This window comes from Phascolarctos cinereus, unplaced genomic scaffold (assembly GCF_003287225.1).
Source record: "Phascolarctos cinereus isolate Bilbo 61053 unplaced genomic scaffold, phaCin_HiC Scaffold_726;HRSCAF=1367, whole genome shotgun sequence".
Classification (NCBI taxonomy): Eukaryota; Metazoa; Chordata; class Mammalia; order Diprotodontia; family Phascolarctidae; genus Phascolarctos; species Phascolarctos cinereus.
Genome location: NW_027556098.1, coordinates 243,684,318 through 243,709,625, shown reverse-complemented (window position 1 = coordinate 243,709,625; position 25,308 = coordinate 243,684,318). Strand labels below are relative to the sequence as shown.

The 25,308-nt window shown below is 40.1% G+C and overlaps 1 long non-coding RNA gene across 3 annotated transcripts; it reads left to right on the top strand.

The window, feature by feature from the left end:
- The first annotated feature begins 585 nt into the window (after positions 1-585).
- On the top strand, positions 586-5,896 carry LOC144454558 (uncharacterized). 3 transcript variants are annotated; one of them, XR_013483060.1, is made up of 5 exons: positions 586-1,042; positions 1,816-1,870; positions 3,420-3,476; positions 3,696-3,752; positions 5,612-5,896. It is a non-coding gene; the product is annotated as an uncharacterized LOC144454558 (long non-coding RNA). The 3 variants fall into 3 exon arrangements; XR_013483058.1 differs by having other exon boundaries at positions 602-1,042; positions 3,696-5,896; XR_013483059.1 differs by lacking the exon at positions 3,696-3,752 and having other exon boundaries at positions 612-1,042.
- Positions 5,897-25,308: the final 19,412 nt, after the last annotated feature.

Sequence of the window (25,308 nt, the reverse complement as noted above, 5' to 3'; positions counted from 1 at the left end):
AAAGAGTATGCACAATTTTATAGCACTTTGGGCATAGTTCCAAATTGCTCTCCAAAATGGTTAGATCAGTTCACAACTCCACCAACAATGCATTAGTGTTCCAATTTTCCCACATCTTCTCTAACATTATCATGTTCCTGTTTTGTCATATCAGCCAATCTGATAGGTGTGATGTGGTAGGTACCTCAGAGTTGTTTTGATTTATATTTGTCTCATCAATAGTGACTTAGGACATTTTTTCATATGGCTATAGATAGCTTTAGTTTCTTGCTCTGAGAATTGCCTGTTCATATCCTTTGACCATTTATCAACTGGGAAATGACTTATATTCATATCAACTTGACTTAGTTCTCTATACATTTTAGAAATGAGTCCTTTATCATAGACATTTGTTGTAAAAATTCTTTTCCAGTTTTCTGCTTCCGTCCTAATCTTGGATGCATTGGCTTTATTTGTGCAAAAACTTTTCAATTTAATGTTATCAAAATTGTCCATTTTGCATTTCATAATGTTCTGTACCTCTCGTTTGGTTATAAATTCTTCCCTTTTCCATAGATCTGAAAGGTAAACTGTTCCTTGCTCTTCTAGTTTGTTTATAGTCTCAGTCTTTACATCTAAATCGTGTATGCATTTTGATTTTATCTTGGTGTGGCAAATATTTCCTTGAAAGAGATCAGAGGGCTAGTACTAGAAGGAACTTGGGAGGACATCTTGCTCAAACCTGCTGTCATTTTGGAAGTGAAAGGAATAATATGCAGAAAGATTTATTATACAGCCACATGGAGTGGAGACTCCAGGGCTCCTGGGGCTCCTAATTCAGTGCTCTTGATACTACACCATACATGCTACTACTATAAACATGAGTTTCTACTATTGACAACTCAAGGATAGGTTGCTGTTATCCTTTGCTAATAAATGGGGTAATTTTCAGAGTCTTATTCACTGAATTCTTCGTATTTCTAGACAATAGGAGTGAGAACATTGAAACTTTGGAAGCATCACCAGAGACAAGGTCTGCATCATGGATTCCCAGGTGTTTTCGGTGAGACCTGTTTTGTAGACTGATAACAACAACAACAAAAAGAACTGAAGAAACTGGTTTGTCCCTGCTTAGTTTTAACTGTTAGCTACCATCTTTTCTTCTCTTTTTCTTAGAGCCCTTTTATCCATGTCCAAAGATTCTGTTGTACTCCAATTATCCTCAGCTAGGTCACGGAGTAGTAGAAAGAGTTCTGCATATGGGCAGAGGACCTGGGTTCAAATCCTTGCTTTCCCACTTTTACCAGTTTGCCCATGGTCAAGAGGATTTGATCCTCTCCTGAACTCAATTTCTACATCTCATATATCAGGGAATAGGTCTAGAATAACATTCAACATCTCAAACTATGGTCTTACTATATGACTTACTGGCAAGTCATAGAATAAAGGCAAGTAGACACACTCCTGGGGTGGTGTTTGGACTGAATCGTCAAAAAAGGATTGGGACATTTTAGAGTGCTATCCAGCTGCAGGATTAATATCTAAGAATTCACTCTAGGGGAGAAGGAATCTTCTACTGATGTCCAAAAAGTAAGAACTCCTTCAAATTACTCACAAATACGTGCATGTACATACACAGACACACACACACAGACACACACACACAGACACACACACACACACATTTTTAATGTACAGGCTTCCCTATCTTGTGGGACATACAGGACTTACAGCACATAAAGTTATTTGGTTCAATGATATATTCTGACTATATTTCTACCCTGTATACTTAATTGTTTATTAAAGTGGGTGCTCTTTCTTCAACGTGGATTTTAGAACCCTCAGGAAAAAATTCAAAAAGGGACCAAAAGAGAGAAAAGATCAACAGAAGGTAAGCTTTTATCTTGGTGACTGTCTTGTAGCCTTGAGTATGTCTGTTTTCCCATTCTAATCACCATATGTTGAGTCTTTTTGTAACTTGGATTGGGAGGAAGTAAAATAGGCATACAAGGCTATCTGGTGGGTTGGTGGTTTCACTTATGTGTCCTAATTACCAATGAGTGAGAGCAAGACAGCAGTGAAACAATTCAATTACTTAAAGAGTGAAGAGGAGAATACTAGAGGGACAACAAATTAACCAAATTTGAATTCCCATCCCTGGCTCATAAAGATCCTCAGGACCCTTTCTTGGTAAAAATAAAGTAAGAGACTGTGAGAGAGAGAGAGAGAGAGAGAGAGAGAGAGAGAGAGAGAGAGAGCGAGAGAGAGAGAGAGAGAGAGAGAGACCTTTGGCAGCTTTTGGATTGTGTAACTTTTCTTACTCTTTTTCTTTTTTTATTTATTTTGATTTATCAACAATCACTTCCATAAGCTTTTGAGTTTTAAATTTTTCTCCCTCTTCCTTCCCTTCCTTCCCAAGACAACTCATAATCTGATGTAGACTATACATATACATTCCTATTAACCTATTTTCACATTAGTGATGTTAAAAGGAAGAATTAGAACCAATAGGAGGAACCATCAGAAAGAAGAAATAAAACAAAACAGAAGAAAAAAATGCAAATAGTATGCTTTGATCTGCATTCAAATTTCATAGTTCTTTCTTTGGATGTGGAGAGCATTTTCCATCATGAGATCTTTGGAGATGTCTTAGATCCTTGGATTGCTGATAAGGGCTAAGTCTATCAACGTTAGTCATTGTACAACGTGGCTGTTACCGCGTACAACATTCTCCTGGTTCTGCTCACTTCACTCAGCATCAGTCCATACAATTCTTTCCAGGTGTTTCTGAAGCCCACTGTTCATCATTTCTCATAGCACAATAGTGTTCCATTACATTCATATACCACAACTTGTTCAGTCATTCCCCAATTGATGGGCATTCCCTCAATTTCCAATTCTTTGCCACCACTCTTTTTCAGTGTTCTAAGATTGAGGCAACAGCCCAGTGATTCAACTCTGTCCTTTGAAAAGCCATTACATCCAGTCAGTAGGCTAGCTAGATTTCAGTTCCCCAAGAGAAGGGCAGAACATTGCCTGCTTTATCAAGAGGGACGTTGAAATGCTACCATGATTCTTCCATGATAGCAGAAGTTAGTGTTCCTTGTACAAGAGACAGAAAGAAGCAGTTTTTTTGGTAAGAAATAATAGGAAGTGAAGACTGTAAGAAGTATAATGAGAATGCCTCTGTTTTTCAAGTATTTCCAAATTCCCCTTTGGCAGCCCATACACACATGTGTGTTTGTGTGTGTGTATAGAAATGTCTCTAGACTTGTCCTGGAGAAAAATGAAAAAGTACTGTGAAATGTGGGGCTGGAAGCAAAACTATGGTCTATCAGAAATATGGTTTAAAAACTTCATGGTCTTCTGGCCCTGATGTTCTAGAATTTCCAGATTGTATAACATTCTAGGATTATATTCTCACCTTCTTGTATTGGCAGGATCAAGGAAATTTTCCATCAACTCAAGGGGAAATATCACGCCGTACCATGGAAAGAGTAAGTTTGACAATGAAATGGCAAAACAGAAGTATATTCTTGGAAGCTTCTAGGCTGAAAAAAAAATTGAGTGAATAAATATGAAGGAATTCATAAAAAAAAAAATTAAGGTCCTTAATATGTTCTCATAAGGATCACATCCAGCTATATTATAAGGTTCTAAGACTTTATACCATGATGAGCATCTAAGTACACAGTTTCCCTCCCTTGACTTGGCAGTTTCCAGAAACGTACCATCACAGGAACCCAACCATCTCAGACTGGACAGAGGAGGACGTGAGTAATTGGCTCTGCTTCACTGGGATGGATTATTATTCCAGTCGTGTACACTTCGATGGCTGGCTCCTGCTTACACATACAAAGAGAGTCCTAAAGATAAGCTTCTGTAAGGTCTTTCTAGTTCATACCATCTAAGTAAAAGAGGCTTCTAACAATTTCTGTTACAAGACTGGTAAATGGAAAATAAAAAAGATAACCCCAGTATAGCAATGCCCAACTTCCCAGAGCCTCTTAATCTCCTCCCTTCCTAAACCCCTCCAAAGTCAGTAGGACTTTTCCAACAAATTAATCATGGAAAATCCCATAATTCCATTTCTTTTGAAGTCATCAAAATTTAAGGAGTTTTTCTGTGATCTTTAAAATGAGCTATCAATGCCTAATCCTAATTTTTACCTCACTGATGAGAATTGTTGGTTCATGATGCTATTGTTTTTACCACACCATAACAAGGCAGGTAAAAAAAAAAAGACCAGCACTCGGAGCTTCAGTGTGACTGAAACCAGCAATTTTCAGAACTTGAGTGTAGATATTCTGACTGAATGCTTTCAGAACTGTTCTTTCTTAGGCTAGATAGCCTCTAAAGTCCTAGGCAGTCCTCAATCTCCGACATATGTTGATCTCACCAATTAAAGTCAAATGTTACTATTTTCAGATTAAAAATTGAAATTGCTTTTAGATTTTTTCAGAAGCAATTAGCATTGGGTTCCTGCCTTTAGAAAACATAATTGATGAATGAGAAATTATATTTACAAGTTTAAGTGACTATATAAGGAGCCCTCACCATCTTTTTGTAATTTGGAGAATTCTTCATTTAGCTATTTAGAGAACTGTAAAAATAGAAAACTTCATCTATCTTCCCTTTGCACACCTATACATAGCTAGTCCTTTACCTGCCCTGTTGCTGACAAATGGAGCCCAGTGAAATTGGTGGGTGGGAAATGATCAAGAGAGGAGTTCTTATCCCTGTAAAGACCAGTTGGAGGGACACTCTGAGGATATTGTTATTCTTCTTTCAAATTGGGCACATTTGGGGCGGGTATCAACTAAACTGAAAATATTGGCTAGAAGGACAATATGGCCCTGCTTCCTTTTCCTATGATTTCCAAAGCTGCCGTAGTTTGGTTCCTGAGATGGATTTTGTCAAAATGGAAAGGCTGTACTTAAGGAATTCCAGAGAAAATGTCATTCCTCCTTGCTACTGAAACTGCCCCTCCAAAAAGAGTTGCTTATTTGGGAAATTTTCTTTTGAGCCATTTATTCAGCATGTGACTGAACATACAGAAAGGACAAGCTGGTTGTTACATGGGGCTTCATGACTAAGTCTTATGACTTTGCCTTTGTATATGGCAGGTAAACTCTTTCTACCTATTATCATTTAACTCTTAGGAAAGCCAGGAGCACGTCCCAATTCTTTCCTCTCCACCTTGAATTTTAATAGCACTTATTTAACTCAAAAGGTAAGTAGGTCTTTTCAAACAGCTGACTTCCTTCTTATTAATGGTTAATTGCAGAAACCAATTCTTTTGAAGAGAAGGAATTAGTGCTTTCCTTAATCATTTTAATCCTGTTGCTTTCTAAACATGAGATTCTTCCCATGCCATAAATGAGCAAGTCTATCTCCATGTACACAGTCTCTTCTCTTGGTAATTAATCTTTCCAATAAACTATCATTATTGCTGCATATCGTTTTTTCTCAATAGTTCCCAGATCGGTTCCTATCTAGAATATTTTTTCCTGATGGAAAAGCTGACGTCATCCAAATATGATGCTAAGGAAGTTTCATTTTTATATTTGATGTGTGAAATTGGAGAGACTACATCTGACTCAAATTGAAAATAGCTCCATTTTCTTTCCAGAGCTTTGACAACCAAAATCGAAAGGAAAAAAAGATTCTCCTTAAGAAGATAAAAAAACTCCAACGGCTCGAGGCAGAACTGGAAAGAAGAAATGCAAAAAGAGTCCTAATGAGGACGGGCATAAGAGAGAAGCCCATCTATTAGAACTATTCTCATTACATCACATGAAGCGGCACAAAGACCTGTTACAGTGGAGGGAAAGAAGAGAGGGAGATGAGCATTGTTTGAACCTTACTGTCATCAAATTTGACTCAAGAAGGGAATAACATAGGTTTAGAAATCTAACTTGTCTAATATGCAGTAGGAGGGGAAAGAAAAGGGAGGGGGATGGAAGGGACGGAAGAAGTAGTAAAGGAAAAAGGAAAGAAAAGGGAGGGAGCTGATAGAAGGGGGGGCAGATCGAGGGAGGCGGTGGTCAAAAGCAAAACTCTGGTGAAGAGGGAAAGGGAGAAACGAGAAAGAAAAGCATAAAGGGGCAGGGAATGGGATGGAGAGAAAGACACTGATAGTAATCATAACTGTGAATGACATGAACTCTCCCATAAATGGAAGTGGATAGCAGAATACCAAATTAGAAACACTGAAAACCAGAGGAGAGATTAATAAAGTTGAAATTAAGAAAACTATTGAACTAATACAACTAAGAGCTGGTTGTATGAAAAAAAAATACATAAACCTTTGGTTAGTTTAATTTTTACAAAAAGGAGAAAAGCCAATTACCAGAATCAAAAATGAAAAGGGGTGAATTCACCACCAATGAAGAGGAAATTAAAACAATAATTAGGAACACCTCATGGCCCCTTAACAAAAAACAAGGGAATAGAGATGTGCAAAATAAAGAGGGGAAAAGGAACATGAAACACATCTTTCTCATACAATAACAGAAAAAAAGTTGTAATACTGGGAACACAAGCAAACCCACAGACCTAAATGGAGCCTTGATAGCCTTGCTAAATCATGAGTGGTTCAATGACACAAAAAGCATAGGAATATTCAAAAGAAGATGCACTAACCACATCCTTTACACACAATAGTCATGATGTAATTATAACATGTTTAGTAATGAGAGAGTCGAAGAATACATCCCCAAAACAATGAATTCAATCTGGGAAAGAGGGTGAGCCATCTTACCCACATTGTAGGGATGCAGCCACAAGATTCCTCAGAGAAAACCTATCTCAGATAATCTATATTCAGAACAGACCAAAATGATATGACTCAGGAACTGATGACGCAACTGAAAAAGTCACCTTCGGGGCCCCAGACTGGAGTAGCGCCTGGCCCGCGCGCGCAGCAAGTCAGGCTAGCCGCAGCTGCTCCAGCCTTTGCTGGCTCCCCCGCCTAAGGGGGGACCGCCTCCAGCGGCAGAGGCGAAGGCGGCAGTGCCAGCCCCTCCTGCGCCTTTGCCCCTCGCAGTGTAGGAGGCTGAGGCAGAAGGGATTCCATCTCCCTGCAGTCCTCCAGCACCAGCCTGCTATAAGCCCAGGGCCTCCCGGGGGGCTCGTGCACTGACCCGCACAGGGCATCTTGGTCGCAAGCAGCAAGTGAGCCCAGTAGGCTGAGAACCTGGGGGTTGCTTTTCCGGGGAATGTCGAGCACAGCTCTACGCTGTGGATCTGGGTGGTTTGCGAGGGATTGCCTGGCAAACCGAGGCCTCCTGGGGCTGAGCGTGAGAAACCTTTAGACTAATTTCAGTGGAAGTGTGAAGAAAGACCAGGTGTAAAGTCTAACGGGTAGGGGGAGGGCTTTAAAGCAGATTGCCTGCAGACTTCCTGCTTCTGCCCTTCATTCTAAGTTCTAGGCTAAGTGGGGACTACTCACAGCGGATGCCGGCAGAGAATGAGAAGGGCCAGTGAGTGAGATGTCCCCGACCCTGTCAGAGTACTGCAGGTCTTGCTTTCTTTCTAGGCCATGCGTCCTTCCTTGATTATCCTTTCAGAGCATTAGTAGGGGAGCAGGCAGCAAAGGAAAGAGGCCCATTTGATTATGTTGCTCTCTGAGACTATTTGTGCTACTTGTACAGCTCACCTGATCCGAAGGGAGTTTGTTTCCTCCTCTCTCCATCCCATCCCTCATTTTTTAGGGAGTAGTTAACATTCTGAAAATGTGACCCTCTGCATCTTAGAACTGTAAGCATTTTACACAACCATGTGGATGGAGCATGGGCCTGGAATCAGGAGCAGCTGAGGTCAAATGTGACCTTACTTAGACATTTACTGACTATGCCTTTCTGGACAAGTCAATTAAACCTGTTTGCCTCAATCTCCTCATCTATGAAACGAGCTAGAGAAGGAATTGGCAAACCACTCCATTATCTTTGCCCAGAAAGCCCCAAATTGGTTCACGGAGAAGTAGGACACAACTGAAACACAACTGAAACTGAACAACAACATACACATATGCGTATAGGTGTACACATACATATATTCCTGTGCACACCTATGTTCTCCATCCCTAAGCTTCAGTCCAAGCTCATCAACTGCCAGTGAAGTATTTCAAACCCAATATCCCGGAGACATCTTAAATTCAACATGTCCAAAATTGAACCCATGGTATTTTCCTTCTTCCAGACTTTTCTATTCCCATTCCCATTCAGACAAGGCATCACCAGTGCCTTACATTCATAATCTCAGCATTATCGCTGACTCCTCACTCTTCCTCACCTCATATACCCTATCACTTGTCAAATCTTGCTGATTTACCTTCACAGTCTCTCAAATTCAACCCCAACACACACACTTTTTCAGTCTTCCTTCTTTTGATTACATTCTGTTTATTCTGTTATTCTGTATATTGCTGTCAACCTGAAATAAAGAGGATTACCAAAGTAGCAATAACAAGGCCCTTTAATCAAGGTAAGGAAATTGCGATTCCAGACATCAGGAAGTCCCCTGGAGGGACGGAAGGGGCAGGGTTTAAAGACACTTCAGCAGGAAGGCAGCCTCATGGAGGGCACTGACTCTTGAAGCTGTTACATAGGGTGTTTTGCAAAATAGCCAAAAGTCCACAGAGCAGGCTGGGGGGTGGGCGGGGTGGGGGACACTCAGGGAGTTATGACATGCAGTCAGAACAGCACACTGTAGGTGCAGCAATGGAGAGTTTCCAGGGAAATCACAAAACCAACTCCAACTAGTTCGAATCCTGCTCCAACCTTGGGATCAGAGTCAGGTGGCTACTCTGATGGCTACTAAGTTGCATATAATTATATGTTGTCTTCCCCATCAGAATGTGAACTCCTTGGAGGCAAGACTATCTTTTGTTTTACTTTGTATCCCCGTGCTTAGCACAGTGCCTGACACATGGTAGGCACTTAATAAATGCCTGCTAACTGACTTTCTCACCTACTTACATACTTACATACTTACTACACCTTACATGCTCCCTACATACAGAAGTATTCTTAGACCCATGGCCAGTTGTGTAGTGTAGCCTTCTTGCCGTTCCCCAAACAAGCTACTGCAACTCTCCACTCCTGAAATTTTCACTGACCGTTCTCCATGGCAGCAGGTCAAGACAAGCACAACTTTCTGCTTTTGCATTCTGAGCTCACTGACCAGTGCTCATTTGATTTAGAGAGAAACAGACAAAGCAAGCAACATGCCAACCATAAACTCTTAAGTTTTCATTTATTTTGGTTATATCAGCATAGAGCAGGCTCAGTGTGGTACTTATGAGCTGAACTCAAATGTTTATATTATCTATGGTTACATAATGATGTGCAAGGGCCGTAAGACTGTTTATGGCCATGATCCTGGGAACCTGTATCAAACTGGATCCATACCTCCTTACAAACACTTCTACATTAAATTGTGAACTCCCTAAGAGCAAGGGTTGTCTTCTGCCTTTCTTGTATAGTAGAGTACCTGGCACATAGTAGGTGCTTAATCAGTGTGTGTTGTCTGACTGATATATCAAGTCCCAGGAATCCTTGAGTGAGTATTGCTTCTCAGCCACCAGCTAGGTAGATAAACGTGAATTCGTTTGCTGCATAATTATCTGCTTCCTTCATTAATATTCACTGGGCATGTACTAATTATAATAGCTGCTATTAAAAATAATAACTGATAAATAAATATTATTATTAATAAAGAAATGCTTATTAATACATAATTAAGCAAGCATTTATTAGATGTATACAATGTGCTAAGCACTGTGCTAGATGTTGGGGAGATAAAGTCAGAAATGAAAATAGTCCTTAAGGTACTTATTATAAGGGGGGATCCCAGAATAACATGTACACAGATGAATCATTTAAAAATATAAATAAAGTAATGGGGGAGGTGGGTCAGTTTACAATGGAAAGAATCAGCAAAAGCAAAATCTAGGATCTGATTCTTGAGGTGAGCCTTGGATTCAGCTTTTAAGACAATAAAGCTCTTGATATTTATCTTGCATATGTTTTTTAATAATCTTAGTGTTGCTTTTGAAGGCTTCTTCCTGAGTCCTTTTGCTGTTTTGAAAGATGGGTCTCACCCAGGATTCATTTCATATGTTAATAATTAATCACTGTGTTGCAGAGAGGAGCTGCTTTTAAGATACCTGAATCGATATGTATCTTTTGTCCTTTGAAATGATAATCATTAGGCTCCACTTCAACTACCTTGAATGTAATTTAATACTAGCATACCTGCAAGTATTTTCCTCTTCTCCATACAGTCAGCAGAGCATTATGTAAATGTCTCTGAAGAATAAATACTTCATATTATCTGTTATAATCATTTATCTGGAATGTGCCATCTGAAAAGATTTAAGCTTTTACCAAAGATTTAGCTTTGAACCCAATTAGGTAGCTCAAAATCCCACCCAAGAAGAGAATTTTTTGGTAGATCACTTACCCTCTCTGAGCCTCAGTTTCCTTATCTGTAAAATGAGGGGATGGTTGGATTAGAGGGCCCCTGAGATCCCTTCCAGTTCTGGATCTAGGATTCCATGCTCTATGAATCTAGCTTGATTCTCCTGCCCCTTACTTGGTTTATAGGGCTTTTTTAAAAGGCAGAGTGATACAATGGGAAGGATACTGAACTTAGAGTCTGCAGACATTTGTGCTATGTCTCTATAATTAAAGGAGCCTACATTGCAGAGGGGAAGGAAATAGATTTTTTTTGGAATAGATATTTATTTAGCACATATAATATACCTGGCAGCTAGGTGATACAGTGGATAAAGTGCTGGGCCTGGAGTCAGCTGTAAGGCAGGGCAGAACCAGACCATTTTATGGAGGGCAAAATTATCTCTAATGCTTACCTTCTGTTTGACGTTGGGCCAGACACTTAATTTTCCAGGTCCTCAGTTTCCTCATATGTAAAATGAGGGCATTAGATTAAATGACCCCTGAGGTCCCTCCCAGTTCTGGATCTACAATTCCATGATTATGAATCTAGCTTCATTCTGCTCACTCTATAATTGGTTTATAGGGCTTTTTTTTTAAAGGCAAACTAGTTATATTAGAAGTGAAAGTGTACTGTTTTATATTTCTTCACTGGCTCACAGAGGGTACAGCCAAGAGAATGAAACAAATTCATGCCTTGAGGCACACACATTTAAACTGTCCTAGATCTCCCATATCCAGTTCCCACCTACATCCAAGATCATTTCAGTTTGGGAGATGCTGCATAGATATTTTATGTACTTATTATGCTTCAGTCTCTAATTCTTCTGAAGTGTTCACTTGTACCGGTAGCTTATAGTAGTGAAGAAAGCTGACCTTGGAACCAGGACAACTAGGTCCAAGTCCCTTCTCAAACAAGTGAGCCTGGGCAAGTCGCTTAACCCCTTTTGCTGCTAGTAACTCTCTAACACTGTAAGTTGCAGAGAAGGTACCAATTTGCATCAGTTTTTCCAATGCCAAGAATTCCCTCCACAAGGAACTCACAGGTCCAATCCCTTTGCTTATTGACTCTATCCCAAAAGCCAATGTTATAAGCAGTATCCCTGAGCATTATATGCATACTCTTGCAGATAATCAATGATATTATGCATGAATACAAGCTCAAGAAAGGAGGCTTTGCCTGTGGATAAGTGGAACAATTAAGACCAAATTTCAGTTGGGTGGATCCATAAATCCATGTGTAAGGTATACTGTCCCTTTGCTTTATGGACATTTTGGTTGCCAGAAAGAGCAGGGGGGGGGAAATTGCATATGAAGCACTGATAAAAACCAGGTTGAATCAGATGAAAATGCTTGAAAAGCATCCAAGTGGATCCGAAGAAGAACAGTCTCTTTCAGAAGCAAAAGCCTTGACTAAAGGCAAAGATGGCTGCAGTGCATTATGGTCCATCAGCTCATTTACATATGACTTGTCAGAGTTTTGAAGCATAGTGTTAATTATTAAGCAAAAATTAATTGGGGATTGTAAAAAATTGCATATTGTTTGTTATACATGATTGAACGGTAGTTTTGGGGCATTTTTCAACCATGATATAAAGATGAATCATTACTCACGAGTAGGCCTTGATTTGAAGGAAATGAGAAGACAAAAGGAGACTATATAGCAACTACCTGGAGACAAAAACTGATGGCCAAGACCGCTCTCTGCTGCTTCAAAGAAGCAGGGCAGAGGAGAAACAGGATAAGGAAGATCAGAGGCTTTGCAGAGTGACCTGAGGTGCCTGACTGAAGGAAGCCAGATAGGTTCAGTAGCTCCTTAGAGCTCATTAGAAGAAAATAGAATACTTATGTACTCCGTTTTAATGCTGTCTACAGCCTGAGAGAGGCCGTGTTGCCTGTTAGCCAGTCAGTCAATCGGTCAATAAACATTTATTAAACACCTACTGTGTGCCAGGCACTGTGCTAAGTGCTGGGGATATACATACAAAAAGAAAGACAGTCCCTGTCCTCAAAAACCTTTCATTAACGGGGAAGACAAAGTAAGGCAAAAACCAGTCACTGTTCTCTGGCAGCTTAATGTCTCATGGGACAGACAACATGTAAACAGCAAATGTACCAACAAAATACATACGGGGAAAGCTGGAGAAGCAAGACACTAAGATTAAAGAAGACAGGGAGAGGCTTCTAGCAGAAGATAGGACTTCAGATGAGACTTAAAGGAAACCTAGGAAGCCAAAAGGTAGAAACAGAGAGAGACAGGCAGACAGAAACAGACAGACAGACAGTTAGTTTCAGGCATGGAGGACAGCCAGTGAAAATCCTCCGAGTCTGGAGGTTGGTGTTTGTGTGAGGAAGAACAAAAAAGTCAGTGTCACTGGATCAAAGAATACATGAAGGCAAGTAAGATACAGGAAAACTGGAAAAGGTTGGAAGGAGTCGAGTTATAAAAGGCTTTAAAATCCCAACAAAGGACTTTATTTTACTTCCTCCTCAAGCTGGAGAAGAAGAATCAGAGGAAGAAAGACTTTTTCTCTGCTTTGCTATGTGCTCTGCTGATCAGAAAAGAGGTATTGCTTTTCTGGGAGCTATTTGGACAAAAAAGAATCTTCTGCTATTTTAAGAAATAGCTTGGGGAATTGCCTTAATTCCATCTACAGCTTGGGGGAGGGAAAAGCTTACCTGTATTGCCCTTTATTAACCTCTATGATTTGACATTTCAAAGGTACCATTTAACTATCATTAGTACTTTGCAGTTTTGAGAGTTTTTTCTTTAACAGTTAAAATGGAAACTTATAATATTTTTTTTCAACACTATCTACATCTTGAAAGAAGGAAAACTCTTTGTGGGCCTGCCTGAATTGCCCTTCACTACCCTCCATGGCTTAAGAAAGGGAAAACCCTCATAGCCCATTTAGAACAGACATGATTAGCTTGGCAGAGTCCAGACATAAAGAAATTGCTGCTTCACAAAAGAGCTTACTTAACATGCTTCAGTAACTGGAGAGTACTAGAGAAAGGGCTTTGTCTAGCAAGAGAGTGGAGAAGTCCAAAAGAAGAGCTTGGTTTTGCATAGTATAGACTATACTCTAAAAAAAGATGAGTGCCATCCAGATCTATAGTTCAGAATTGTGAGATGCCCTAAGCAGATAGTTTCCTCCATTCATGCATCTCACTGGTAAGTTTCTATAAATGTGTGCCCACTTTCCCCTGGACGTTGCTTACATTGGGAAAAAATGTAATCCAGGTTTATAAGTAGGCTGTGATACTTTGATTATTCTTGCTTTTGTCTTCTCATTTGGTTAATGTTTTGCGTTTAAGAGTCAATGGTGGAGCAGCAAGGTAGTGCAGTGGATAGAGCACTGGCCCTGAAGTCAGGAGGACCTGAGTTCAAATCTGGCCTCAGACCAAACACTTGACACTTACTAGCTATGTGACCCTGGGCAAGTCACTTAACCCTAATTGCCTTAAAAAAAAAAAGGGCAATGGTGTCATTATGACTAATTTTGTATAAATAGGAAGCATATCAATGGAGTCTTAGAAGCTCAGAAATAGCAAAGAGGAGAAATATAGTTCTTCCACACTAGGGTCATTCCTAGTACTCTTAAAGTGAGTACTAGCTTTGTGGTCATCCTTCTGAGGAAACACCACAACTTATTAAAGTGGTACAAGTAGAGAGAGCCAACCCCAGTTAAGGAGAAACAGAACCCAGGGGTGAGGTCACTGACATGCCTGGGTTACACGCTTATCTCTGGACAATGAGGCAATAATACCCCTTCCAGGAAAGGAAGAACTCAGTTACATAAAGTATGCTATCTCTCAGGAAACCAAGCAATTACTCAGGAATTTAGTCCCATTGGTATACATAAGCCACATGTGACAATCTCAGCTCTTAACATTCTCAGTCACCCAGACAGATGGTAGCTATCAGTGACACCGAATAATGGTTGTTGTCTTTTTTTGCTGTAAAAAGCTATTCTCTTTGTTTTTAAAACCAAATTGACATTTCCAGGTATAAGTCCTTATGAGCATGCACCGAGTGCCAGTAATGCAATTCTCCATGTGTACAAGGCTGGGGAGCCAGCTTCAGGGAGTATCATGATGATGTGTGGTAGAAGTGCCTTAGAGAGACTTTCAAGCATGTGGACAGACATTCTGTAATTGGTTTTTGTTGTTTTGATGTCATTCAGTCATTTCCATCCTGTCTAACTCTTCAAGGTAACTTGTTTGGGTCTGCTAATAGCACAGTGAGAAGGAGCCCTTTTGATTGGTGACCTAGCCAGAAATGGTGATACATTCACAAAGAGCTGGGATCTCATCTATTCTCTTAGTCTGCCCTCTCTTGGTTTGACTTCTTCCAGTTGCTACAGCATGCCAACGAGAGTCAGAGCTGTAAGGGGACAGGTGTTGGGCCCTCCCTCCCTGAGGTCATCATGTGCCCATGAATACAAGCCTAGCTTCTTTTGTCTCCGTATTTGTTCTTCTAGTTTTAAGTGAAGGAGATTAATCCAGAGGCTATGACCTTGTGAATTCTAAAAGGTCAGGAGAGTAAGCCACCCAAGTTCAAGGAGTGCAGGAGTCAAATCCATGCTGGATTTTACAGCCAGGTCAGCGCAGAATTCCCAAAAGAGAAAAGTAATCTTCATAACACAGAGACAGATCACACAAGGCCTCATCCAGCAGCGATGCTTCATTTGGGCACGAATTTAGTCAGACCAATGCTATGGAGAAATTACGTTAGCCTGAGCTCATTCTTTCCAGAGATCCAAGCAGTATAGTAGAGAGGGTACGCCTGTGGCGTTAAGCAGAAGTGTTTGTATTTCTGTTCTTGCTCTTGCTGTTCGTGCTTCGTTTTCAAAGAGGATGATGATATTAAGCTAGATGTCTTGACCTAAGTGTAAGTTGGATTTAAGTGAGGCAGAGTTGTGCAATGTCGTCAGCTTCACTCTCTCTCCACAGCCATCGATGTCTAGTAGCAGGTTAAAAGTCCAGATGACCAGCAATGGCCTGAGAGGCAGTGGATGACCTTGGCATCTTCTACGTCTGACCAAGCTCTCAGTGCTCCACAGTACCTGCTTCAGCCACTTCCATGGCCATTGGAATAAATTGTTCTCATCTGCCCATTCTGCTGGGGGGAAGTCTTCACGTACTTGGGATAGAGATCCCCTTCATTCACAGATGGGTTTGAGGCCTGTTGGTTACCCTCAGCCTCGTTTAGACTGTCTGCTGAGATGGTTTTACCAGGGCGTGGCCACTACACATACTACAGACATCTTTGCAGTGAATATTCTGTTGTAAAATCTAATTGGCAACTGGGAAACTAGTCACTGGCGACTAACAGTGGGAGGAAATGGAGGCACAAGTCAATAGTATTAGAGATACCCCAAACCCTCAGGACTACCTCTAGAATCCTGGAAGGAAAATAGCCAGCCCGGCTCTCAGAGAAGAAGTCCAGAGCGCTCACTAAACAGAGAATCTTTGGGAAGACATTTTCTTCATAATGACCTCTGATTCATGTCATAGTTGACAGAATACAATTTCTATAAAATTGGAAGATTAAAAAAAAAGGCTAGTTTTTGTTGTTGACTGAGGGCAGAGTTGCATTCAACTGAAGAGGAGTTGTCACATAGTAGGGCCCACAGTGGGCAGCAAGGTGGCACAGTAGATAGAGCTGCAAGGGGAGAGATGTTGGGCCTGTCCCACCTGAGACCATGACATGCCCATTAATACAAGCTTGGGTGCTTTTGCCTCAGCATCCGTTCTTTCAGTTTAAGTAAAGAAGATCAATCTGGAGACTATGACCTTGTGTATTTTGAAAGGTAAGGAGAGTAAGACACCCAAGGTCAAAGAGTCCAGGACTGGGAACAAGGAAGACTCATCTTCTTGAGATCAAATCCAACCTCAGACACTTCCTATCTGTGTGACCCTGGGCAAGTCACTTAACTGTTTGCCTCAGTTCCTCATCTGTAAAATTATCTAGAAAAGGAAATGGCAAACCACTTCAATATCTTGCCAAAACAAACAAACAAACAAACAAAACCCTAATGGGGTCACAACTGAAACGAATGAAGAACAGTAACAAATGGGCCCACAGACTTCTATCAGGTCTTTATGTGCTTCTGAAAGGAAGCCTGGTTATTGGAGAAAAGGCTTTGGACAGGAAATCAGGAGACCTGAGTTCCAACCTGGCTCTGCAACAAAGTAGGTATGAGGTTTCAGGACAAGTCATTTATCCAATGCCACGATTTTTTTTTAATGTTTTGTTGATATCTCTTGTGATTTTATTATAACCATTTCTAGAACGATCCCTCTCCCCATCCCACTTACTCTTCACACCCTTTTGAACTGAGAGCACTCCTTTGTGACAAAGAAACACAATCAAGGAAAAACACTCCCTTAAGGGAACATATCTGAAAAGCACTATATTCCACCAGGGCCTATTCATATCTGTAAAATGGGAAATCTTTGGAGATTATCTTCAAAGTATCTTTCTGCTATATAATCTTAAGAACTGGATTTGGGGCCTGACTACACTAGCCAACTACATCCTACTGATTCAGAGTTTTTGCATTTTGCATTCTGGTTTACATAAAATCATTTTCAGTAAAATGTCCCAGAATACAACAATTTTCAGTTTCCCCCCGTATTTTCACAGAAAATTGGAGATTTGGAATGTATCTCAGAAGCCATTTAATCTAACCTATATGTAAAAGGAATCCTCACTATCACATACCCAACAAATAGTTGCCCAGCTTGTGATTGAAGACTTCCAAGGAGAAAGAACTCATCACCGCTTGAGGCAGCCCATTCCACTTTTGTACAGCTTAAATTGTTAAGGTTTGTTTTTTTGTCTTTGGTTTTGGTTTTTTTGCTTTTCTGACATTGAACCTAAATTAGCTTCTTTGCAGCTCTCACCCATTGCAATTGATTCTGCTCTCTGGAACCAAATAGAACAAGTCCAATCCAACCTAATCAACATTTATTAAGGCCAGGGATACACTTAATAAAAGAAAGACAGCTTGCCCTCTAGGAGGTTACAGTCTAACAGGAGAGATAATACATTAAAAAAGAGTCAAGAAAGGGAGAAGGAATACCAAGACATCTCTTGTTCAGTGAAGCTGAAACCAGGCAGGGCAGCAGATGCAAAGGGGAGGGAGGGGAAAGACTGGTTTTTGCTCTCTATAAAAGGAGGCATTTGGAAGAGTTTGGTGCTCCACCCTCCAGACTTCCAATCAGAGAAGAGAGGAGGCTGAGGAAGGTGGTGTCAATCAAGGCTTGAGTAACTTGGTGGGGAGATAAAGGTGAAGAGTTTAACCTGGGAGGGGCATCTTGTTTCTGAGAGCTGACCCAGGCAGAGGTGCAGACCGAAGTGGTGTGCATCTAGTTCTTCTTCCACTTGGCAGCCCTTCAAAGACTTGAAGACAGAGATTGTCTTCCCTGAGTCTTCTCTTCTCCAGGATAAACATGATTATTTCCATCAATAATCCTTATATGACGTGTACTGGAGATTTTTACCACCCTGGCTGCCCTCCTCTACACAATGTCCAGCTTATCAAGGTCCCGCTTAAACCTTCGCACCCATTACTAAGTACTTAGTAGCAGTACTCCAGATAAGGTCTGGTGAAAGCAGAATATAAAAGGACTATCATTTCCCTATTCCTGGAAGCTGTATCTTTCTGAATGCCACCCAAAATCACATTAGTTTCTTTGATTGCAATATCATTCTACTGGCTCATTGTCATTCATTAATTTAATGACCATTTATTAAATGCTTACTATGTACCAGGCACTGTGCTAAGCTCTAGAGATACAAAAAGAGGCAAAACACAGTGTCTGCCCTCAAGGATCTTACAATCTCATTAGGGAGACAACACGCAAACATATATATAAAGCAAGCTATATAGGGGATAAATAGGAAATTAATTAACAGAGGGAAGGCATTGAAATTAAGAGGAATTGGGAAAGGCTTCCTGTAGAAGGTGGGGTTTTAGTTGGGACTTAAAGGAAGCCATGAAAGCCAGTGGTTGGAGACGAGGAAGGAAAGCATTTCAGGCATGGGGGACAGACAGAGAAAATGCCTGGAGCTAAGAAGTGCCTTGTCTATAGAACAACAACAAAACTGTTGTGACAGGATTGAAGAATATGTGGCAAGAAGTAGTGGTCCACTATACCCCCAGATCTTTTTCAAAACAACTACTATCTATGCTATTCCCATCATATACGTGCGAGGTTGAGTTTTTTTGTACCTAAGTATTAGACTCGACTCTACGTTGAATTTCATTTTATTTGATTTAGTCCAGTGTTCTAACCTATCAACATCTGGGATCTTGTCTCTGTTTTCCAAGACTTTGGCACCATGCCCCAACTGCCCTTTTTCTCTACTCCTTTGGCCCCCTTTTCCCAGTGATGAGTCCTTCCCAGAACCTCCATTTTGAGGAATGACCCAAATCAGCCATCCTTCATTCTCCAGACTTAGCCACTGTGCCTCATCTTCCTTCTCTCTCTCTACCCCCATAGTACCATTGGCAAGTTATTCCTGAAATCTCCCTTTTGAATAAGGCCTAGACCTTGGACCAACCATTCTTCCTTCTCTAGACTTTCACAACCATGTTTCCTCCTCTACCTCCTTCCCTTGTCAGCTCCTTTTAATATGTTGTCTTCTACCATTAGAATGTAAGCTCCTTGAGGGTAGAGACTGTCTTTCTTTTTGTTTTCATTTGTAGCTATTTTTATTATGTGCCTAACACATAATAAGCACTTAATAAAATGGTTATCTACTTCACTTGTTAGCTATCTCTCCCATCTTTGCATCAGTTTCATATTTGATGAGTTTCTATGCCTTTCTCCAAGTCATTAATGAAAATGTCAAACACAGAATTAAGCACAGATCTCAGGGCTACTCTACTGGGACCTACAGCCATGTTGATATTTAACCATTAACAACCATTATTTTTTATTTTTAAATAATATTTTATTTTCCCCCAATTACATTAAAAACAATTTTTAACATTTGTTTCATTTTTTAAAACCTGTGAGTTTCAAATTCTCTCCCTGCTATGGTAATCTGATATAGATTATGCATGTGCGATCATATGAAACACATTTCCATATTAGTCATTTTGTGGAAGAAAACAAAGAAAGAAAGAAAGAAAGACAGACAGACAGACAGACAGACAGAAAGAAAGAAAGAAAGAAAGGATGGAAGGAAGAAAGAAAGAAAGAAAGAAAGGACGGAAGGAAGGAAGGAAGAAAGAAAGAAAGAAAGGATGGAAGGAAGAAAGAAAGAAAGAAAGAAAGAAAGAAAGAAAGAAAGAAAGAAAGAAAGAAAGGATGGAAGGAAGAAAGAAAGAAAGAAAGAAAGAAAGAAAGAAAGATGGAAGGAAAGAAAGAAAGAAAGAAAGAAAGAAAGAAAGAAAGAAAGAAAGAGAAAGAAAGACAGAAAGAAAGGATGGAAGAAAGAAAGAAAGAAAGAAAGAAAGGAAGGAAGAAAGGAAGGAAGGAAGGAAGGAAGGAAGGAAGAGAGAGAAAAAATTAAGAATAGTATCCTTTGGTCTGTATTCAGATACCATCAATTCTTCTCCAGAGATGAATAGCATTTTTCATCATGAATTTTTTGGGATTGTCTTAGAGCACTGTATTGCTGAGAATAGCCAACTCATTCACAGTTGTTCATTGTACAATATTGCTGTTACTGTACTCAATGTTCTCCTGATTCTTCTTACTTCAATCTGCCTTCATTCATCAAGTCTTTCCAGGTTTTTCTGAAATCATCCTGCTTGTAATTTCTTACAGCACAACAGTATTACATTATAACCACATACTACAATTTGTTCAGCCCATCTCCTCAATTTCCAATTCTTAGCTACCACTAAAAGAGCTATTATTAATACGCTTGTACAAATAAGTCTTTTTCCTTTAAAAAAAATCTCTTTGGAATATAGACATAGTAGTTGTATTGCTGGATCAAAGGGTATGCAGTTTTATAGCTCGCAGGCATAGTTCCAAATTCCTCTCCAGAATAATAGGATCAGTTCACAACTCTACCAACAGTATATTAGTATCCCAGCCTTCCCATATCCCCTCTAATATTTCTCATTTTTCTTTTCTGTCATATTAGTCAGTCTGATAGGTATGAGGTAGTACCTCCGAGTTGTTTTAATTTGCATTTCTCTAATCAATAGTGATTTAGAGTATTTTTTCACATGATTATAGGTAGCATTGATTTCTTTGTATGAAAACTTCCTGTTTATATCCTTTGACCATTTAACAATTGGGGAATGACTTGTATTCTTATAAATTTGACTCAGTTATCTACATATTTGAGAAATGAGGCTTTTATCAGAAATACTTGCTATAAGTTTTTTCCCCCCAGTTTTTTGGTTTTCCTTCTAACTCTTCTTGCATTGTTTTTGTTTGTGCAAAACCTTTTAAAGAAAAAAATATAAAGGAAGGAGGTTTAGCAGCACTAGAACTTAAACTGTATTATAAGGCAGTGATTATCAAAACCATCTGGTACTGGCTAAGAAACAGAAAGGTGGATCAGTGGAAAAGAATATACACTATACTATATATACTAAACACGTATTATACACTAGTAAATGAGCACAGTAATCTTGTGTTTGACAAATGTAAATATTTTAGCTTTGGGGATAAGAACACCCTAGTTGGTAAAAATTGAAAGCAGTGTGGCAGAAATTGGATAAACTTTGTCAACTAAGTGAAACCCATCCCTCAAAATGCAGAGGAGTCCAACCTGGATTGAAAGCAGAAAAGTTTTATTTGGAGGAAAAGCAGACACTAGTGCCAACAGCTCTCTCATACCATGCAAGGTACAAAGGAGCCCACAGCCCAGGAGAGGCAGAGGAGATTTATGCTTGAAAACCACAAAGTGGAGGTTCAGGGAGGGCTTGGAGGAAAGAATGGACAGTCTTTCCCAGAAAGAGGTAAACATAGAAGCAGGATGTTTTGCAGGAACAGTTGACTACAAGGCTGGTTTGGGCCAGTTGGGAGAGGCGGGGCAAGACTGGCTCACTGCAGATTCCTGATTGGCTCCTTTCAGGAAACAGGCTTACTCTGTCCAGTGTATCTGCCTGAAAAGGTAATTCATAGAAAATCAACATATTAATCTCAGAGGCACTTCCATGACGTCAGTATCTTATACCATTTACCAAGATAAGGTCAAAAGGGAGACTTGACCTAGCTATAAGGGGAGCTATCATAAGAAAACTAGAAGAACATGGAACACATTATGATATAACCCTTTATGTCTACATCATGTACCCATTTTGACCTTATCTTGGTATCTGGTGGGAGATGTTGGTCTATACCTAGTTTCTGCCATGTTGCTTTTCATTTTTCCCAGCAATCTTTAACAACTACTATTTAAATCCAACCATCCAACTCGATCTGAATCCATCTGATAATATAATTATCTCATACATATCTCTCCATCTTCTCCATTATTATAGTCTGATAAACTTTATCAAAAACTTTGCTAAAATCTTGGTAAGCTTTATCCACAGTATTCCCCTCATTTACTAGTTCAGCAATTCTGCCAAAAAAAAAAAAAGAAATGAAGTTAATCAGTCAAGACCAGAACCATGCTGGCTTCTGTAATCACCCCCTTCTCTTTCTACATATTCACCAACCAAGTCTTTCATGATCCATTCCAGAACTTCCCCAGAAATCAAAGTCAAGTTCATTGACCTATACTTTGAAGACTGCTCTCTTTCCTTTATTGAATATTGGAACATTTACCCTTCTCCAATCATGTAGTACTTTTCTCATTTTCCATAATCATTCACATATTAACAGTGGCTCAGGAATCATATCTAGTTATTTCGAGCCCTGAGGATATAGTTCATCTGAGCAAGGTGACTTGAATTCATCAAGGGCAATTAACAGATCTTACTATTTCTTTACTTATCTTGAGTTATTCCCTGTTAGTCATTGCATCCTGAAATCTCTAGTGTAAAGGTCATTCTCCCCCTCAAAGAAAACAGAAATGAAATAAAAATAAAGCAATTCTGCTTTTTCTCTATTTTCACTTAGTAGACATCTAGGTGGCACAGTGGATTAAGTGTGGAACTTTGACTTCAGGAAGACCTGAGACCTAATCCTACCTCAGACATTTAGCTATGTGATCTCAGCAAGGATAGCTTGCTGTGTTTGGTCTCCATTCATCCTGGATACTGAGTCTTTAACCCCCATTGATGATTAAGTTCAGTAATACTGCTAGTAACCTCTATCTGCCTCAGTTTCCTCATCTGTAAAATAGGGACAGTAACAGCACCTACCTCACAGGGTTGTTGTGAGAATCAAATGAGTTAACATGTAAAGTAGTTTGCAAATCTTCACGAGCTATATAAATGCTATCCATTATTGTCTTTCTATCCATTCCAAACAAAGGTTCTGGCCTTTTGATCTTCCTTTTTTACTCCCAGCATAGCTTTAAAAAAAAAAAAACAAACAAACCCTTTCCTCTCCCCACCTCTCCAAAATACAAGAAATCAGCTAGAAGATATTCCTTTTACAAAACCTTACTAAAAGCACATCCTTTTCTAAAATCCAGCCTGTGCCAACAATGTTTGAGGTATATAAGTCCTATTTGGCTGTTTACATTCTTTCCTACTCCCAACTCTTCCAAACCCTCCTTCTCTCACAATAGGGAGATCCAGTTTACCCCAATAGGTCAAAATGTCATTTAAAAATTAGTCATAAAAGGATACTATACTAATTTCTTCAATATTTTCTCCTTGAGCTGGGAACTCTGGAATTTGGCTACAATATTCCTAGGAGTTTTCCTTTGGGGATGTCTTTCAAGAGGTGATCAGTGGATTCTTTCCATTTTTCTTTTACCCTCTGGTTCTAGAACATCAGGTAGTTTTCCTTGATAATTTCTTGAAAGATGATGTCTAGGCTCTTTTTTTGATCACGGCTTTCAGATAGTCCAATAATTTTTAAATTATCTCTCCTGGATCTATTTTCCAGGTCAGTTGTTTTTCCAATGGCATATTTCACATTGTTTTCTATTTTTTCATTCTTTTGGTTTTGTTTTACAATGTCTCGATTTCTCATAAAGTCACTAGCTTCCGATTGCTCCATTCTAATTTTTAAGGAACTATTTTCTTCAGTGCGTTTTTGGACTTCCTTTTCCATCTGGCCAATTTTGCTTTTGAAGGCATTCTTCTCATCATTGGCTTTTTGGACATCTTTTGCCATTTGGGTTAGGCTATTTTTGAAGGTGTTATTTTCTTCCGTATTTTTTGGGGTCTCCTTTAGCAAGCTGTTGACTTGTTTTTTTATGATTTTCTTGCATCACTCTCATTTCTCTTCCCAGTTTTTCCTCTGCTTCTCTTACTTGCTTCTCAAGATCCTTTTTGAGCTCTTCCATGGCCTGGGACTGATTCATATTTTTCTTGGAGGCTTTGGATGTAGGAGCTTTGACTTTGTTGTCTTCTTCTGGTTGTATGTTTTGATTTTCTTTGTCACCAAAGAAAGATTCTGTGATCTGACTTTTTGTGCAGTTTGCTCATATTCCCAGCCAATTACTTGACTATTAAGCTCTTTCTTAAGGTAGGGGTCTGCTTCCAGTGTGGAGAATGTACTGTCCCAAGCTTGGGCGGTTCTGTGTAGCTGTTTTCAGAGATACTTCTAGGGACCTGTAAATTTTCAGTTCTTCTAAGGTGGTATGATAAGGGGTGAGGTATTTACTCCTTTCCTGGCCTGTGCTCTGATCTATGAGTGACCACAAGCACTCTTTTCTGCCTTGGAACTGTAAGAAGGATTCCTTCTTTACCACTACTACAAGCTCCACCACTACTACAAGCTCCACCACAGCACTCCTCCTCCCCCAGGAACACCACTCAGAACCGTGACCCAGATCCAAGCATGGGCAAAGCAAGAGATTCCTGCCTCAGCACCAGCAAAGAGATCCCTGCAATCTCCCTCTGATCAGCCACTAGATTCCCCCTCAGTCTGTGGGCCAGAAGCTCAGGATGCAGCCATCACTCCGGTGGCTGCGCTCTGTGCTCTAGAGCTGGCTCTCACCATGCTCCTCTCTCAGCACTGCAGAAACAGACTTTTCCCACTGACCTTCTAAGTTGTCTTTGGTGTTTGTGGGTTGAGAGGTCTGGAAGCTGCCACAGCTGCCTGAGATTCAGTCCTCTGAGGCCTGCTCCAGGGTCACTGCGGCCTGCGCACCCACACCACACTGCACTCCTCTTCCCGCCCAGCTTGATATACCTTTTTGATCAACCATCCAGGTTGTCTTGGGCTGGAAATTTGCTTCACTCTGTCTTTTTGTGGGTTCTGTTGCTTTAGAATTTGCTTAGAGGCATTTTTTATAGGTATTTGGAGGGGTTTGGGGGCGAGCTCAAGCAGGTCACTGCTTTCACAAACTGAGTTATATACAGGCTAAATAGGAAATAACTAACTGCATGATAATTAATTAATAGGGGTTGCAGAAGGTATCCTGTAAAAGGTAATGTTTTCATTGGGACTTAAAAGAAGCTAGAGGTGTCAGCAGTTGGATTGGAGGAGGGAGAGTGTTCCAGAAGTGGAAGATAAGGGGAAGAGAGAATTCCAGAGAACAGCAACCAGGAGGGTGAATAGCTTCAAGATTGTATTTAAAAAAAAAAAAAGGACTGGTTGAAGGAACTAGGGATGTTTACCATAGAGAAGAAAAGACAGGGGGCTACACAACAGCAGCCTTCAGGGGCAGCATAGAGTAGTAGAGAGAGCACTGCACTTGGGATCAGGGAGACCTGAGGTCCAAACCCCACCTCAGCTGCTTCCTCAGCTGTGCTGATCTTGGGCAAATTGCATTTCAGTTTCTTCAACTGTAAAACGAGGGGATGTATGGGAGACCTCT